Source organism: Antechinus flavipes, chromosome 5 (genome assembly GCF_016432865.1).
Source record: "Antechinus flavipes isolate AdamAnt ecotype Samford, QLD, Australia chromosome 5, AdamAnt_v2, whole genome shotgun sequence".
Classification (NCBI taxonomy): Eukaryota; Metazoa; Chordata; class Mammalia; order Dasyuromorphia; family Dasyuridae; genus Antechinus; species Antechinus flavipes.
The window spans coordinates 183550707-183571368 of NC_067402.1; the positions used below are offsets into that span (position 1 = coordinate 183550707).

The window sequence follows — 20662 nt, forward strand, 5'->3', positions numbered from 1 at the left end:
TTCCAAATTTTCCCCTCCTTCCCCCCACCCCCTTCCCTAGATGGCAGGTAGTTCAATACATGTTAAATATGTTAAATTATATATTAAATCCAATATATCTATACATATTTATTATGTTGCTGCACAAGAAAAATCAGATCTAGAAAGAAAAAATCTGAGAAGGAAAACAAAAATGCAAGCAAACAATAACAGGAAGAGTAAAAATGCTATGTTGTAGTCCACAGTCCTCTCTCTGGGTGTACATGGCTCTCTTCATTACTGGATAATTGGAACTAGTTTGAATCAACTCATTGTTGAAAAGAGCCGTGACCATCAGGATTGATCCTCATATAGTCTTGTTGCCTATACATAATGATCTTCTGGTTCTGCTCATTTCACTTAGCATCAGTTCATGTAAGTCTCTCCAGGCTTCTCTCTATTCATCCTGCTGATCGTTTCTTACAGAGCAATAATATTCCATAACATTCAGATACCACAATTTACCCATTTTCCAACTGATGAGCATCCACTCAGTTTCCAGTTTCTGGCCACTACAAAAAGGGCTGCCACAAATATTTTTGCACATATGGGTCCCTTTCCATCCTTTAAGATCTTCTTGGGATATAAGCCCAGTAGAAACACTGGTGGATCAAAGGGTTTGCACAGTTTGGTATCCCTTTGGGCATGGTTGTAAATTGCTCTCCGGAATGGTTGGATTCCTTCACAGTTCCACCAACAATATATCAGTATCCTAGTTTTCCCACATCCCTTCCAACATTTGTCATTATCTAAAAGTCAATATACTGATGTTGCAATTTCCAAAGTTTAGCTTGAGTGTAATCCGTACTAAATACAAGATATTATTCTACAGCTTGAGATTATCTAAGGCTTACTGTGCATACCCTTTGATCCAGCAGTACTACTACTGGGCTTATGCCCCAAAGAGATACTAAAGAATGGAAAGGAACCTGTATGTGCCAAAATGTTTCTGGCAGCCCTGTTTGTAGTGGCCAGAAACTGGAAATTGAATGGATGCCCATCAGTTGGAAAATGGGTAAATTGTGGTATATGAACGTTATGGAATATTATTGTTCTGTAAGAAATGACCAACAGGATGAATACAGAGAGGCTTGGAGAGACTTACATGAACTGATGCTAAGTGAAATGAGCAGAACCAGGAGATCATTACATACCTCAACAATGATACTGTTTGAGGATATATTCTGATGGAAGTGGATCTCGTCGATAAAGAGAGCTAATTCAGTTTCAATTGATCAAGGATGGACAGAAGCAGCTACACCCAAAGAAAGAACACTGGGAAATGAATATAAACTGCTTGCATTTTTGTTTTTCTTCCCAGGTTATTTATACCTTCTGAATCCAATTCTCCCTGTGCAACAAGAGAACTGTTCGGTTCTGCACACATATATTGTATCTAGGATATACTGTAACCTATTTAACATGTAAAGGACTGTTTGCCATCTGGGGGAGGGGGTGAAGGGAGGGAGGGGAAAAATTGGAACAGAAGTGAGTGCAAGGGATAATGTTGTAAAAAATTACCCTGGCATGGGTTCTGTCAATAAAAAGTTATTTTAAAAAAAAGAGAGAGATTATCTAAGGCTTTACAGTATTATATCAAAAAAGGAATTGGTTTTGGAAAAAAAAAGTTGATATTGCTAACTCTTTAAACATACCTGTGGAGAAAATGTTGGTTATTTGGAGGATTATATATTAGTCCTGTTTTTGTGTGTGGTTAATTCCATACCTATTTTTCACCACCTTCAAAACAACTTTTTACTCTACTTTTAAAACAATCTGATAAGTGTTTATTGAAAATTTTGTTTTAATGCTCCAAATCACTATTGATTGGAGAAATGCGAATTAAGATAATTCTGAGATAACAATTCACATGCCTCAAATTTCTAAAATGACCAGGAAAAGATAATGATGAATGTTGGAGGGGATGTGGAAAAACTGAGACATTAACATATTGTTGATAGAGTTGTGAACTGATCCAACATTCTGGAGAGCAATTTGGAAGTATGCCCAAAAGGCTATAAAACTGTGCATATCCTTTGATCTAGCAGTGTCTCTACTGGGTCTGTTTCCAAAAGAGATCATAAAAACGTTAAACAAACCCTCATATGCAAAAATGTGTGTAGCAGCCCTTTTTTGCAGTGGCAAGAAACTGGAAACTAAGTGGATGCCCATCAGTTAGGGGATGACTGTTATGGTATATGATAAGTTATGTTATATGAATAAAATTTATATTATGATAATATGATATATTAATGTTATGGTATATGAATGTTATGGAATATTATTGTTCTATTAGAAATGATCAGTAGGAAGATTTCAGAGAGCTTTGGAGAGATTTACATGAACTGATGCTTAGTGAAGTGAGGAGAACCAAGAGAACATTGTACATAACAACATGATTATGTGATGATCAACTGTGATGGACTTGGCTCTTTTCAACTTTGAGGTGATTCAAGCCAATACCAATAAACTTGTGTGTTGGAATCTTTACAAACTGCTAACTCATTAGAGTTGATGTTTTGGGCTAGAACCTGAAACAAGGTACTAAGTAGAACTAATTGATGCAATGTTTGTGTTTACACCTTTACTCAATGGAATTCACAAGTATGGGAGATTCACAACTCTGCACCCAGAGAGAGGGCTGTGGGGACTGAATGTGGATCACAACATAGTATTTTCATTTTTTCTTCTTTTTGTTTGTTTGCTTGTTTTTTATTTCTCACTTTCCCCTCTTTTGATCTGATTTTTCTTGTGTAGCATGATAAGGTAGAAATATGTTTAAAAGAATTACACATATTTAACTTCTATTGGATTACTTGCTTCTAGGGGAAGGGGAGGTGTAGAGAGAGGGATAAAAATTTGGAACTCAAGGTTTGGTAAGGTTGAATGTTGAAATTTATCTTTGCATGTGCTTTGAAGAATAAAAAGCGATTATTATAAAAAAAGAAAATTTTCTTTTTCAATGTATGGCATACTTACTTATAGAATTATTTTTATAAATACATAAATGAAATTCATTGATTACTGGCTATTGTAACAATATTTAAAGCAGGTCTCATTTAGTAACATATGATTTAAAAGGAGATGACATTATAAAACATCCTAGGCCCTTCATCTATTATAGATAAATAATAAATATATAGGAAGATAAAATATCATCTACTTTTAAATTTTAAAGTGTTCTTTTTCTGGTTTTTTAAAAACATAATTTCTTTAAAGCAGGTTCTTGTATTTTAAAATGAAGCAAAAGCAGATGATTTTGTTGAACTTATTTTGTTGTCTGTATAACTTTCCAAAGAGAGTTTGTCATAAGTTCCTTCTTTTTAGAATATAATAAGAAATTAAAACATTTGAAAGGATAATTGATGTATATCTTTTGATGCTAAAATAAGAATTTTCACATTGTTTTGTGCAGGCCATCTATTAAGGGTAACAGCATTGAACTTAAGAGGTGAACTTCGTGGACTAGGAATAGGAGCCATTTTGTTCCATTTTTAAGGTAAGTATTTATGTATGAGATGTGAAAATCTTCAGTATATCATCATAGAAAACTGAGTTAGGAGACTATCAAGTGTTAGGAAAGTCATTCAAACTACACAGGTTTCCCTATCTCTGATATGGAAATAATAATACCTGCTCATTCAGTTTTACAAGATTATTGTGAGCTTGAAATCACATAATGGTTATAAAAATTCTGTGAAAAATATATAGAACTATCCCAATGTGAGCTATTGCTATTTGCCTTTTGTGATGACTGCGTATTTAAAATCAGCCGGAGTCAGGAATTCAGGTTAAAAGAAAAATCTTCAATCTTTATTCTTTTTGAGATGAAGGGGGATTGCGATAGCAATATGGGCAGGTGCAACAGGAAGCAAGCCAGCAGAGGTGAAGGGGAATTGCAGGTGAAGGGAGATCATGATAGCAATGTGAGCAGCTGTGTCAAGAAACCAGCCAGCAGTCTCTCTGCTTCCCTTTCCACTCCCCTACCTCTATTCACCAAAAATGTCATTTCCTATACAACACATCAGGACTTGCACAAAGAGTGGGCAGGGAGGAGGGGGGGGGTCATTCTTTCTCCAAGCACATATATTAATAGAGTATGGTCCAATTACTATTTAGCCTCACGTGCTTGGGACCTCAGTGCATCAACTCGAGCCTCAGCCCATTACAGCCTTTTGGGAGTTTAGGATTAATAAAAGCATTTTAAAAATTTCCTATCAGTAAGGCCAGCATGTTCATCTATCTGTAAAATCTGTCACAAACATTAATTAATCTTAATATGTATTTAATTTAGTGGACTTGGTTATCTAGTACTGTGTTCCCCCTTTTGTATTCACTTGGCTGTCATCTTAATTCATTCACTTGAACTGCCTTAGTGATCTCCTAATTGATCTTCTTGCATTTAGTTTCTTCTAATTCTCATTGACCCTCCCCACAACTGCTAAGGTGATCTTCCTAAGAAGAAGGGATGATCAATAATTCCCTGACTCCACTTTGCCTGTGTAATAAATTAAAACCTCTTTGATTGGTATTTCAGGCTCTTTCTTTCTCAGAATTTTTATCTTCCTTTAAAGCTCAGTTCAGGTCCTGCCACTTACATGAAACTTTCTGTGATTCCTTTCTTCCATCTCCCATTTCCTATTAATATTTGCTCTTGCTACTGTTTTCCCTATAATATAGTTATTTGTGTATTTGTTAAATCACCGACTAAAATGCAAATCTTTAATGGCAATAATAGTTTCTTTTTTTTCATCTTTCTCTATCATTTTTTTCTTTCTTTTCATTGTTAAGCCTCTACATCTCTAATACCTAGCATAATGTCTTGTATCCTTGCAGGTTGAATACCTGTTTTTTTTTTCTTTCTTTTTCATATAATAGTTATTTTTTATAATATAACAGTATTCAAATTGAAAAGAGTAGGAAATTTACTTTAACACTTTCTCTTAGCATTCTTGCTTTTAAAACATCACCAAGTTTGTGATAAAATTTAAATATCTTTCAAACTTATCAATTCCTAAAAAGTTATTTATCTTATTACTCTCTGACATTTTCATGCAAATCACAGTAGTTTAGGTAGTGCCTACAGTGTGCCAGACTTTTTCTGTCTTGAAAATTACTTAATATATAATATTAAATATTATATATAATATATATAAAATATACGTACATATACATTTCAATTTTGCTAACATTCCATGGCAATTAGAAAAAATACCTATACATATGATAGCATTTTACTCAATTGTATCCCTAACAGATCTGAATAATAAAGTGCTCATCCTTTACACAAGCCCTTAACTATGTTAAGCACTTCACAACTGTATGTTTTTCCCAATAACCTGGGGAGATCATTAATTCCTAAATCTTTTTATTTCAGTGGGATTAAGACTCTCTCTGAAATTTTCTTTTCAAAACTCTAAAATCCTTTATTTTTTAAATAGTATTTGATTTTTCCAAATACATTTTCAACATTCACCTTTGCAAAACCCTGTATTCCAAATTTTTCTCCCTCTTATCCCTTCTCCCTCTCCAAGGTAGCAAGCAATCCAATATAGATTAAACATGTACAATGCTTCTAAACATATTTCCATTGAGTATTTGCTTTTCAAAACTAATTGAATATTGTGTTATATGAATTGTGTTATGTAAAATAGATACTGTTTTTATGCCTTTGGTTTTTTTGCATGTTGTTAATTTTTTTTTCTTCTTGAATAATCATGAATCTTATTGAGGTGACTCAATATTCTGAAGCTAGATGCAGTTCAGCACAGTAACACACCAAGCTATTGCCCAGAACCAACGTCCATCTTTTCAACAAAAAAATATTCTTTTGGTGACCCTCTGGTTGTGAATCTTAGAATACTTCATTTCTGAGGAATCAAAGTTGTGGAGACTCAGAGAACATTGAGCAGATAATTGCTTTGTGGAACTTATTTATACTCAAAAAGTAGTTGAGATTTCATTAAAGAGATGTATTGTCAGAGAAAGAGATAGACCGAAGGAAGTAAATGATAACAAATAGCTTGAGTAGTCCAGTGTATCTCATGAAATGGAAAAAGACCTAGAATTGTTTAGTGGATTGAATAGATCTTCTCTCCTTAGGTGAGACCTATATGAGATAAGAAGGGATGGTTGGTTGGCTTTCTCCACTGATAGAATGAACACTCAAATTGATGAACTCACAGATTCATTGATGTATTGAAGTATTATGTAGCACTAAGAAAGTAGTAAGGAATTTCATACAACATCCTTTCAAGAATGAAATTTTGAAAATTTCTTCAATTCAATTCTGATAATTAAGAATATTCGTGGAAGGCAATGGTTAAGAATGAAGTAGCAATTTGAAGGGAAAAAAAAACTGCAAAATATCAGGAAGTCTTGAATTCAAATCCAGTCTTACTTACTTACAAGCTTTATGACCCTGTTCTGTGTTCAGGTCTCACAAATCATTCAATATCTGTTCAGCCAGCTTTTGTTTACTTAGCTGTAAAATGAGGATAATGATAGCATCTGCCTCTCAGGATAAGATTAGATAATATTTGTAAAACATTTTGCACATCTTAAAACTATATATATAATTGTTATTTTTCTTCCTTAAGAAAAGATCTCAAGAATTGGTTTAGTTTAGAACTTTGTGCAAAAATAAATATAGTAATTTTTTCATTTCTGTTAAATTATAATTTTTCTTCATTGTTTCAAGAATCATGTAATTTTTTTCTCCCAATTTCTTCTAGTGTTGTAATGCTCCATCTCATTCTCCTAGATGATTAACAAATAGCTATTTTTAGTAAATCTTCCCTTATGTTATTCTTCCTATGTTGTATCCCTAGGTTGTACTTCCTACCAACATTTTTCCATTATGACTTTTCATTCTTGTTCCCACCCCAAATGCCCACCAATGTAATTGTTATTTCCAATGGGCAAATAGCAATGCTAAGTTGAGGAGAAAGCAGTCCCAGCCAGATGGTACCAGCAGAGTTGTATTCCTACAATCTGTATCCTGAGTGATCGTTACTGTTTGGACAGAAATGTTGGCTGATTGTCTTTCCTATGCTAGGGTTGCTGATGACAATTTCTTTTCTCCTGACTCCCTTATATGAAAAAGCTAGATATATGACCTTCAGTGTCTACTAAATTGCCTACGTATTTAGTTTCTTGTTTAATGACTAGAAGACCTGTTTGCAAAAGTCTTTTTTTCTCTTAGTGAACTGGCCTTTAAACTTCTTGGAAATGACTAGAATTTCAAATCACATTGACACACCCCCATTTAAATTATTGTATGGTTAAGTGATCAACTTTCCATTTATCAATAGCCTTATTATACTTCCTCAAATTATGTGTTATTATGCCCTTAAAGAAATTTGGTGTCCTCATGTAGTGTAACATTGCTTGCTTCTATTGAATATGAGTCACATTCTTTGTTACTTTGGTGACAGATAAATGAGTGGATGACTAACCTAAAGAAAACTGAGGCATAATGAGAACTGCTTATGAATGGACCATATTCTAGGCTTTTTTTAATTAAGTATTTTTGCCCCACAGTAAGATATAAATAATATAAAACTTTAGAGCTTATAGAGATGGTTGGCAAGGGTTGTCTATAACTTGAATGCGACACCGATACATTTTTTTCTTTATTTTAGTAAGCCACATTGAAAATTTCTATGTTGTAATGCTGAGTGAAAAGAACATGGTCAGTTTTTAAGCTTTATCAGGATATAAGAGAGAGACCAGTGGACTGGTTTATTCATACAACAGATTTGTGGGAATTGGTTCATTGGTCATGGAAGCATTAAATTTCTAGGAACTATAGAATCCCTTAGTTTTGCAAAGCATAAACCCTGTGTCCATTTTGCTCAAACTCTCGATATTGGACAGTTGCCTAGATTTGTTTTTAAGTAAGAACAATGACTTATATAAATTAGTTTTGGAAGGAAGAATTGTTTGGATTTTTCTGTTAATCCTAGGAAATCCTAAGTCATTATGTGTGCATGCGTATATGTGAGATGAATAAATCACCATGTAAAGCCTTACTTCAAAGAGCTGATTATTCTATAGTTATTAGAAGTTAAATGAATTTTCCAAACTCTCCTTCTGTTGCTGCTGTCTATTACCTACCATCTTGTAAACCTTAGTGTGCAAAAACCAAGCTGGACTGGTTAGATAACAGAAGCACTGACGAGCTGCTTCTTGACAATTTGAATATAAAATTGCTGTTTCTCAATGTGAAACTAAACTTGTTAAAGCCTTTTATTAGAAATATCCTAGAAAAATATTTTCTGCTCCATTTATTCCTAGCTCTTTGAATCTTTGGCATGCCTTTTTTGTTTTTAAAATGTTTTATTGATACTCTTTAAAAAGGACATCTTTGTTATTTTCCAATGACTCTCCCTCCACCCCCACCAAGAGAATCTTCATCTTTAAGAACAACAAAAAACCCCAAAGGGAAAAAAAATATGTCTAAAAATATCATTTCACTTTGAGTTCCTTATCTCTCTGAGTTTACATCAATCCTTTGAAATCATAATTGAATATTTCATTCATTAGAGTTCTGAAATCTATCAGTTATATTGTTTTTCTTTCTGTTGTAGCTTTGTAAAATTTTCCCTGGTTCTGTTTACATGTCAGCTTCAGTTCATGCAAATCTCCCCAAGTTTCTCAGAATTCTTTATATTTGTTATTTTATAGTATCATTTAATATTAATACTCCATGTCATCCATATATCAAATTTATTTTTTAAAATTCCCTAATTCATGGCTCCTACTTTCTTTTCAGTTCTTTGCTACTACAAAAAGTACTGCTATATATATATATATATATATATATATATATATATATATATATATATATATTTGTATTTATTTGCCCAGTGCTTAACATAGTACCTGGCACATAATTATTGTTCACTCATTTAGTCATATCTTCCTCTTCATGACTCCTTGGACCATAGGCTTTTCGGCAAAAATACTGCAGTAGTTTGCCATTTTCTTCTTTACTATGTTATGGTAAACAGAGTTTAATTATCTTGTCCAGGGTCACACAAGCCAGTAAGTATATGAGTTTAAATTTGAACTCGAGTCTTTTAGACTCCTGGCCCAGTGTTTGTTCCATCCACTGAGCCATTTAGTTGCCTCCATATGATATATGAAAGACATTTAATAAATGTTTATTAATTGATTGATTAGCATGGTATTTAAAAAAATCTATTTTATTGCCTCCTTTGAGAATATACCTAGCAGTATGACCAAAGGGAATTCATCATAAAATTTAAGTAAAAACACAAAGGCCCTGAGTGAATAAAATACTTAGAGATTTGAAAAATACAAACTTTTGTACACTCTGGGTAAGACATATTTTTGGTATACTATACCAATGAAGAAAATTCTTCTTTGCAAATAAGATATGCTTTTTTTCCTTTAAGAAAATTCCAGGATACATTTAAAGGATCTTAGTCTCTGTTTGCTCAGAAAAGTTCATTTTTAATTTTTAGAAAATCATCAGTTTATAAGTACAGGTAAGCTTTACTTCTATATATTTTATTTTCTTCATATATCTTGTTTTCATATAATAAGAATCTTATAGGTACATTCTCTGAAAAGTTTATCAAAATTATGTAACAGAATGGTATTTATCCCTTTTCACATTTGTTGTTTATCATTTTTAACAAAATGGAAGAATGACCTTTAACATTAATAATTTGATACCACTATTTGAATTTAATGTAAATTGTGTTGTCTCTTAGTGTTACCTTAATTTAATTGATTTTAATCACTGTGCATATTATTCTTTTGCTTCTCCTTTTTTTCATTTGGTGCTATTACATACATATACCCATTTGCTACAACATAATGGTATTTCATTATATCCCTACAGCAAAATTTATTCCCCGGTGGTTGAGTGCATACTTTTATTTCCAGTTTTTGCTATTACAAATAGCATTGCTGTGAGTATTTCATACATACAGAAAGTTTGTTTCTGTTGCCAGGGGAATAAGCTCAGTGGTGGGATTTCTAAGTCAAAGGTTATGAAGAATTTAATAACTTTTCTTGGATAATTCTGAATTATTTTCCAGAATTGAATTAATGCTCAGCTCTACCAGAAGGGAAACAATACACATTACCCTCTTTCCTGAAAAGTTTTTCCAAATTTTACCATCTTCAGTAATTGGATGGATTGGAGCTGATACCTCAAGATTGTTTAATGTGGTTTTCTGATTATTAGTGATTTTAAAGTTTTTCCTTTGCCTATTGAGAGTTTCTATTTCTTCTTATGAAAACCATACATATCTTTGAACTTTTTTATCTCTGGGGAAATGACTCAGTCTCGAGGATAAGCACACTGAGTATGTAGAAAGAAGCATGGTCATGGAGTCAGAACTCCTAAGTTTATATTTCACCTCCTTTTCTTCAAGCTGATGCTTCTCTGTTGATTTCTTCATTTTTTGAAACTCCTTTTTGCATTTAAAGATACAATCATTCATTGTGTGGTTGTTTTGATTTTTAATATGATTCATATTGTTGCTTATTAAATTTTTAACAGTGAATTTTTGGTACAAATTTAGTTTGGGAAAATGAAATTAAGAAAAAGTATTGTAATGCTTTTGACAGAAAGTATTGATAAAATTGTGTATTAATGTTCTTTACTGATTAATACAGGCTCTCTTTCTCTGCACTATTTCTGATTTGTTTTAGGGATATAAATTTGTTTTGTTAGATTATCCCCTTTATAGCATGAATTTTTTTATTCCTTAAGTATTTGATGAAATTCATTTATAAATTTATCTGTTCCAGATTTTTGTTTTGGTTTGGGAGTACTTTCGTATCATGTTTATTTCTTATATTTGGTTGTTTAAATGTTCACTTTCCATTCTTAATTTTTTGCAATATTGATTTTTAAATTTCACTTTTGTTGTCATATAGTTTAGAGTAATTGTTTCTGATAATTTTTTTTCTTTTCTTATCTATCAGTTATAAATGTATTCTTCTCAGATTTCATTTAGTTGATAAAGATTTTACTATTTTATCAGTCTCTTCATCATGTTTAGTATGTAGTATTCAGTTGTGTTTATCTTTCCTTTGATTTTTCAAAATTTCTTTTTTATTATTTTTAATTAGGAATTTTCAGTTTAGAGGATTTTTAGCTTTTAAAAAGGTATGACCAAATGACCAGACCTTTTTGTTTTTCTCTTCTATTAAAATAAGTCAGGACTTTTTTTCCCTTTCTTTTATCTCTGGTGATTAGCAAAGTATCTGGTAAATAGTTGGTATTTATTAAATACTTCACTGACTCCCACTTCCTTTATATTATCTTAAAATGAATACAAAGTATGTTAGCTTGTTTTTATTGAAATGATTAAAATTTTAGTCTTCCTTGTCACATATACATATCTACTCTGGCCTAGTTCTTTGGATTCTACTTATACTAATATGAATTCTAGTTTGCTTCTAGTTCTTTGGATTTTGATTTTACTAATACATATATGCACATATCATACACACATGTTCATATACAAAGACAGACATAAGATCTATAACTACATTTTTAGAAAGCTGCCTAAGGCACTGAAGATTTGACTCAGAGTCACATCTCTAGTATCAAATATAAGCCTTGAACCTAATTGTTTATGACCAATTCCAAGGTGAATTAGTACATATTTCTGATTACAGAATATTTTTTCTTTATATGGCAAAGGGAACTGATCGATCTCCCTGTTATACATTGATTGCTACAGTGTTGTTCCAAAGAAGTAAATTTCTGGCATATCAGCATCTACCCTAGAATGGGAAAAAGAATTTTTGTACAAAACTTGTATATCCAGATAAGTTTTATTGGAGAACATTTTTCAGCTAATTTATTAAGTATTTATGATGTATATTCTTTAATATACATGATGTATATTCTTTAAGCAAGCTATTGAAACCATTTTGGCAAAGGACATTGTCCTTAAATGATGCATGTATATGTGTGTTTCAGATCACACTTAGCCTGAAAAATGGGTTCTGTGAGTTGGCTTTCATATTTGTTTTTCAATGTTACTATGGTGATGAATAGTGTGCTTAATTCTGTAGTTAAAATAATTCTTACATGTAAGGTCACATATGTTTCTCACTCTAACAGTTGCTCACATTTTGGTGTAACAATTATAATACTGTCACTAACAAGCCATTAGTTAGAATACAAAACTAGCAATTTAGGAGAATTAGTGATATAAATAAATTTAATCCATTGAATTGCCTTTCTTTGCTAACTAATGGAGCCTGTTTCATTCAAGCAAGCTTTCAGCCTTTCCTTTGCCTTCAGAACTGTATTACCCTTGTATGCTTTACATTAGTAGTTAAGGAAATTAGGGGGAAGGGTAAAGAAAACTGAGAAAATCTTTCTGCTGAGGGAGACAAGAGTTACTCATCATTTTAAATTTTAAAGAGTCATTTCAAAGCTTTATTGTATTCACAGAATCTGTGGTAGTGGATGAATTTGTTGTTTAAATTACATCTGCCATTAAAAATTAAAAACAATTTTGTAGTATAAAATATAAATTTTAAGAATTCCACAAACCCTTTCTGAGCTGCTTTTTATCAGTGCTCCTTCCTTGTCACATCTGCCAAATTGGAATGTGAGAATTTCCCAAGTAAGGTCATTGTCCCTAAAAATAATTCCAGCTGTCCTAAACCATAGAAGGCTAAATAAGGTCTTAAATTAGCCAGAAAAATAAGAACTGGACCCAAGCACAGTAGGTCCTTATGATGAAACTTTGTTATTTTGACATTTACAATGGGCTATACATATTGCTTCTTTAAAAAAAAAGGGGGGGGTTAATACGACAACTTTATTATATATTTAAAAAGATTAGCAAAAAGTATAAAATACATTTGCAGTTTCATATGCAATCACTTTTTAAAAAATATATTGTTATGGAAATGCTTGTTTTATTCCATGAATTAAAAAAAATTAAAAAAGAAGGGGTTTACTAAGCAAAATGATATACATTAGATTGGATATAGATAGATCGATGATTTTAGAGCAATTTCAAATGCTTTATTCATTTAGTCAAAGCAGATTAATATGCTAAAAGACAAATTATATTTACCTTATAATGAAGATAAATTCCTTAAGGATCTCTACAAGGCAAGATTTTGGTTACACCTAAAGCTAACCCTTCCTCTTACATACTTCATCCAGTGAGAGATAAAAAGGAAGCATCTTTTGTAATTTAGAGGCTTTAGCTTCAAATTCTCCACTTGATGCTTATTACTTTATGGAAGGAGGGAAAGAAGAAAGAAAGAGAAGGAGAGAGGGAGGAAACAAGAAAGGGAAGAAGGGAGTGAGGGAGACAGGGAGGAAGGGAGGGAAGAAGGAAGGAAGGGAGGGAGGAAAGAAGGAAGGAAAGGAGAAACAGAAGAAGGAAGGAAGGATGGAAGGAAGGGAGGGAGGCAGGGAGGAAGAAAGGAAGGGAGGGAAGAAGGAAGGAAAGGAGAAACAGAAGAAGGAAGGAAGGACAGAAGGAATGGAGGGAGGGAGGAAGGAAGGAAAGAAAAAGGGAGGGAGGAATGAAGAAAAGGAAGGAGGGAGGCATAGAAAGAAGAAGGAAGGTCCCCTTCAAGAATGAAGGACCAACAACAACAACAACAACAACAACAACAACAACTGCTTCATGACTTTAATCTGAAAATGATATGGTTGGTTAGTCAGGAGTCAGTGGTAATCAAGGAATGGTGGCCTCTGGTGGAGGCCAGAGCATTGGACCTGAAGCCCATGATAGAGATGTAGATGCATGTGCCAGAATGGGCAAGAATTGCTTCTTAGATTGCCTGAGAACCAGCCTTGTTAATTATTTATGTTGGGGGGTTTTTCTAAAGTGACTGGAGACTTTGACTTACAGCAGAAACACTACTAGATGGGCTTTGATATTTGCCCTACAATTCTGAGTGAAGTTGTAGATGGATAAATGGAAGGACATCTTTTTCAAGGGATATGGGTTTACACATCCCTTCAGATTGGAGTTATTCAATAGTTGTATTAACATTATTATTATATATTTGCTTTATTTGCTTGGCAGTGACTCTGATACTGACAAGGAGACACAATTCTCCCAAGCACCCCATTGTATTTTCTTCTCCTCACTCTAATTTGGCCCAAAGAGCTCTTGCAGTCCTTGCAGTTGCATCCTGAGAGTGCTAAGCAGTTGGAACTGATTGTACTCCAAGCAAGGAAAGCTTCACTGGAGATATGATGTTAGTCTACAATAATAGCTCAATAGAAGTTCTCTTTCTTTTTGGAGTATTACAGGCACATTGCCCAAGGAGCCTAGACAGTGATTAAGATGGACAAGAGGTGAAGATGCTCAAGTTATCGAAAGAAGTAGTTTGATTTTTGACAGCAAAGGGGAAAATCAGTGAAAAAAAGAGCAGAAACTAGATACTAAGGAAGAAGAAACAGGAGTAAAAAAGCAAGGAGGGCAAGGAGCTGTAAACCAATAAATATTACATTGACTATAATTGAATGCCTCATTTTTGAACAAGAGTATTCATTCTTTGGATTCAACCCAAAGCTCATTCATTCTCTTTCTAGTAGTCTGATTTTTAGCTAATCCAGTGCTTAGCACATAGTAGACACCCACTAAAGGCTTTTTGATTGCCTGTTAGTTATTCATTTTTCTGTACAGCAAGTTAAAACCTTTGATGATTCATAAAAGTGAGCAAATGCAAAGACTTGGAGAAGGAATATGAAGTTTTCTGTGAGGCCCAGCAAGTAGTTCAGTGAAGCTGGATTGGAGAGGGCATTGAAGAGAAATGTGTAAGAAGAATATATAAAATAGGAAAAAAAACACATTGTGAAGAACTTTAAAAGCCAAACAAAACTTTCTGTTTTATCCTAAAAGTAATAAGGATCCCATAGAGGTAGAGAAGTGTTACTCCAACCTGTGTTTTACAAAAATCATTTTGACAGCTGATAAAGGTTAGATATGAGTGGGAAGAACCGAAGCAAAGAAACCAATGAGGAGGTTGTTGCAGTAATTCAGGTGATAAGTGATGAAGCCTGAATGAAGATGGTAGTTGTAAGACTGGAAAGAAGAGGGCACGTGTGTGATAAAATAGAATAGAAATAACAATATTTGGCAACTTATTAAATATCTGAGATGATAAGAATGAGAAGTCCAGGAGGATACCAGGATTGTGATCCAGGAGGACTGAAAGAATAGTGATGTCCTCAGCAGTAACAGGATAGTTGGGAAGGGGAGTGGGTTTGGGGGTAAGAATAGTGAGTTTTCATTTAGACTCAATTTGAGATGCCTTTGGAACATCTAGTTCTAGATGTTCAATAGTCAGTTGAAGACTAGGATCTTGTAGTTTAATAGAGAGACTAGGGCTGTATATATAGATCATGTAGACATATGTTTAAAAATCACAATTATACACATTAAATCACCAAATAGAGAAAAGATTAAAAGATGTAAGACAGAACCTTGGATTACTCTTAGTAGTTGTGACATAGAAGCTCTAGCAGCTTAGCCTAAGAAGAAATTGTCAACTGATAGGAGGAGACCAAAGGTAGAGCAGTGTCATGAAAAGTCTGAGAGGAGAATATATTTAGATAGTAAGCTCTATGATCCTTGGCAAATCAGTTCAGCTTTTGTGGTTTTAGTTTCCTCAGCTATACTATAAGGATAAGAATATCTCTCCCTTTTTAGATCCCTATCTTCCTTCAACATACTTCAAGTATCATCTTTTACAGGAGACCATTCCCAGTTTTTCCCAGATGGTAAAACTTTTAATAGCTATCTTCTATGTGCTTTGTATGTAGTTTGCTTCTTCCCATTTATTTACATGCTCTCTCTTGAGGACAAAGAATGTGTTGCCTTTTTTTGTATCCCCAGTTGCTCAAAGCTTGGCATATAGAGCTTGACATTTATTGAGTTATGTTAATTAATTGATAAGGAAATGTTTAGCACCTTCATCATAATGTTGTTGGGATGCTTAAATTAGATAATATATGTAAAATACTTTGTGACCTTTAAAATGCTATAAAAAGATGTTATTATTTCATAAAAATCTTTCCATTTTTTATGTTCTTCATATTTGTTATTCCATGTGATATGATAATATTCCATTACAACATAATTTTTTTCTGATTTCTCCAATCATTGGGCACATAATTTGTTTCTTTTTTCATTTACAAATGATTTTCCTAGGAATGTTTTTGTACAGATGGGCTTTCTTGATTCAGTAACTTCCTGAGGGTATAAATTCAGTAGTGTTATCACTGGGTCCGGGATATGTATAATTTTGTAACTTTTTTTTGCACAATTCCAGATTGATTTTAAAAAACAGTTGGACAAATTCACAGTTCTATGAGCAGTGATGAACATTTCTATTTTCCCATAGTTATTGTGGTATTGAAAATATTCAACTTTTTTTTTTCCAATTTGATGGAAATAAAATGATAATTCAGAGTTATTTAAATTTGCATTTCTCTGCTAATTAGCAGTTTTAAAGTTTTCACATGACAGTTGAAAATTTGCATTTTCTTTTTGTAGACTGTGGGTTTTATTATTTTTTTTTTGGACTACTTATCTATTGAGCAATGATGGGATCATTCTATGGTAGATAGAGATTTGACTGGGATCTTAGAAGCTATTTAATAGAAACCCCTCATTTTACAGATGAGTAACTAAGACATAGAGAGGTTAAGTCCGAATCATAGAGATAAGAAGTCATATAGCCAATATGCAAACCCAATACCTTCTGACTTGAAATCTGTACTGTATCTCCTGTATTATATTGTTACTGAATCATAAATTTGTATCACTAATAGATTTTGAATGTCATACTTTTAGATGATCAATGCAAAAATTTTCCTCCTGTTCATATCTCATCTTATTCTAACTACATGAATTTTATTTGTGCTTAATTTTCATATAACCAAAATAGTCTATTATGCCTTTTGTAATTATATTTGGGGACTCACTGTCCTAATGGTGGTTATAAATTCTTCTCCTAAGTAATGAAAGAAACAACATTTCATCCTCATCTAACTTTGTGACAGTGCGATTTTTAAAAATAATTTTTATTCATGTTTTTGGTTTTTACATCACCTACATTTTCTGCTTCCTTCCTAGAGATTCATTCTTTATAGCAAAGAATTGGAGGAGGGGGGAGAGAGAGATGAACAAGAGAAAAAAATTTTCAATAAAACCAGTATCTGGGGAGATAATCTGGAATTACATTCAGTGTTTCATACTTTTGTACTCCCAATTCCTGTAAAGGAGATAGAGGGAGAAATGTCTTTTCATATATATTCTTTGGGACAAAATTTAGCTTTTGTAATTTTTGCAATATTTAACTTTAAATATTTTTGAATTGTTCTTTCCATTTATATTACTATAATAATCATATATATAGTTTTCCTGATTCTGATTATTTCACTTTGCATTAGTTCACATAAGTTTTTCTGTGCTTCTCCATATTCATCATGTACATTTCTTAAGTACAAATAACATTCCACTACATATATATATAGTACATAACATTCATGTGCTACAGTTTGTTTATCCATTCTCTAACTGATGAGCATCTACTTTTAAAATTCTTTGCTAAGAGAACAAAATTTGGCTATAAACATATATGCCATTTTTATTTGTAGGTTTCTTATGAGTTTTTCTATTTAAATTGCTTATCCCTTTGACATTTATTATGTCAAATGATTGAGCAACACTTTTTAGACTTAATTTTTATTCAGTTTTTTCAGAGTTTTTATTATATTATTCTTTCACCAATAGTGGTTCTTTTGGTTTCTCTAAGACTAAACAGAATCAGCATTTCTTCCTAAGTTTTAATTATCTGTTCTATTATGCAGATTTGCTTTTAAATGTCATTCAGTACCAATTAGTATTGATAATTATTATTTTATAATGTAATTTGAGTTTTGATTATGATAATCCCATCTAATTTGCTAATTTTTTGTTTCTCTTGATAAAGGTAATTTTTTCATATGAATTTTGTTCTTTCATTTAATTCAATGAATAAGTATTTATGGTATTTCTTTAGTAATTTCATGTCCATTTATTAAGTTATTAAACTCATAAAATAATTTGGTTTACATCATTCTTTTTATTATATTGCCATAGTCTAGTCACAAAATCAGATGTTTCTATTGTTATTTTATGCTTCTTTTAGTTCTTTACCTAAGGAAATTTGGTTATATTTGTTTCTTTTTCTACTTCTTTTGCTCCCAATGCTTTAGATGATTTGGTTTATATGATGTATTAAAAATCTTATCTATTTTTTTATTCTTTTTTGGTTGCATGTATGTGTATGCATGTGTTTGTATGTGGATATGTGTGTATGTATATATTTATTTACACATACACACAATACATCTCTTGTTCCTAAGAAAGAGAGAGAGAAAGAGAGAGAGAGAGAGAGAGAGAGAATTCTCTTTCCTTGTGATTCTTTCACTCTAATACACTGATTAGTTGTCTGGGCCTTGGTTTTCTTTCTTTCAAAATTATTTTGTAGTTGTATTTCTATAAATACTATATATGATTTGGTTGGATTAAATTGATGAAATTTGTTGTCAAATTTTTCTTATTTACAGATGAGCTACTCAGCACATTATTAATTTGTATTGTCACTATTGATGTTGAGATGTATCTATATTTGAAATGTTTGTTTTGAAAAGATATTATAATTCTTTTGAATCTAATTTTTTCAACTATTACTTTAGCCTTTTGGTTTCTGAAAAAGGAAAATTATCCTTTTTTTCTTTTTGGTTATTTTTCTGTGAGATTTATTACACTCCAAAAGAATATTCCCACAATTATTGTAGTACTCCATATTTTCATAATTTAATTAACTTTTCATTTTAAAATTAGGATTATATGTTTCTCATTTTATATATTCAATAATAATAAATATCATTGGAGCTTTAATGCATCATGTGATTTCTGTGTTATGTCTTGATATTGTGATTTTTAAATTGTTGCTTTGTTTAAATCATGCTTGGAAATTATTTTTCATAATCACTTGAATTATAGCTAAATGTGTCCTAGCCTTTTATTTTTCTTTTCTTTTCTTTTTTGACTTCATTTTCTCTTTGTCCAAGCCTTTATTTAAAAAAAAAATTATGTATTTGTCTGTAGCAGATTGTTGAGTTTGGTTTAATTACCTGTTTTTCTCCCATTATCTAAACTGTAAGAGTGTTATCCATTTATATTCAATGTTGTAATTGTTAGATTTGGGCTTTCCTTTATTTAATGTCTTTATATTGATTTTTCTATTTCTCTTTGTTAGCTTTTGGTCCCTTTGATTAGTTTTACTTGTACTAATTTTATCCCAGCATTCTCCCACATACTCAACTATGCTTCCTTTTTCTGTAATCATTTCATTTGGATTTACTTGTTATTATCTTCCTTTGCAAATTGCCCAGAAAAGTATGTGGTACAAATCTTTCCTGCCTCTCTCCTCCCTTCATTCCCTAACCATTTTATCCTTTTAAATGGAATATCATTTATTTATGTCTTCTCTTCTGAGAATTATTTCCTTTGACCTCCTTATTTCTTTGGCCTTCTATTCTGTTTTGAAGTCTAGTATCCCTCTTACAGGAAATATGTTTTTTCAATTATTCTCTCTATATTGGTCATGGAAGAAATGGATTCTGGAGGAAAAAAGCTTTGCTTTCTCATTTGTCCATTCAACAATGAATTTAATCATCAGTCTCACTCATTCCTTTGTGTATATTTTATATTTTGAGGTTTCTGATGAAGAAGGCAGTATGGATAGTATAAATCATCCTCTATCCCCAAAACACTCTTCATCATTCACTTGTGTATCCTGAGGCCTACATATACTATCTCTGGGCCTATATTGTTTTTGTTACTCCAATGATTGTGTATACATTTTGGTGACTAAATTTTCTTTTCTAGGGTAGGATATGGTACTGGAAAACATGGCACTTGTATGTGGGATACTTGCTTAGAGGATAAAAGGGTCATGTAGAAAGACAGACAAGAATCCAGATTTGTGGAATGGTTTGTGATCATATTGGTGGAAAGCATATTAGGCAAAATTAGTGAAATTGAGAGTCATGAAAATAATTCAATTGCATTCAGAGATTATTTATTAAGCATATTCTATGTATAAAACACTATACTAGGTGCTAAGGACATAAAATAAAAATAAAAAGAAACAGATTCTGTCCTCATAGGAATGCAAGCCTATATAAATGCATGTCAACCTACCTATATACCTATGCCTATCTATCTATCTATGTATCTATGTATCTATCTATGCATATATATATAAATGTATATATATATGTATATGTATTTACACACACACACACACACACACACATATATATATATACATTGAAAGAAAGGGAATACTAAAATTGTGATAATCAAGGCAGACTTTTCTTAGGAACTTAGTTAAATTTTGATGGAAGCTGGAATTTCTAAGAGGCAGAGATAAGGAAGTTGCTGAGTAAACACATAGAGTTAGAAGACAGAAAATTGAGTTTAAGGATCTGCTAGTAATTTAGTTTGTAACACAGAATTCATAAATAATATGAAGTAGTTTTGAAAAGGCAAATGAGAACCAAGGTGGAGTGTGCTTGGGATATAGAGCTAAGGATTAAAAAAAATTA

At 32.1% G+C, this 20662-nt stretch overlaps 1 protein-coding gene across 1 annotated transcript in view; it reads left to right on the plus strand.

Moving 5' to 3' along the window:
- Positions 1-20662, plus strand: part of EPS8 (epidermal growth factor receptor pathway substrate 8) — a 230289-nt gene that overhangs the window by 52903 nt on the left and 156724 nt on the right. The window contains exon 2 of the mRNA XM_052000226.1: positions 3434-3517. The gene's annotated coding sequence lies outside the window, so the exon portion shown is untranslated. The remainder of the gene's footprint in view (positions 1-3433; positions 3518-20662) is intronic.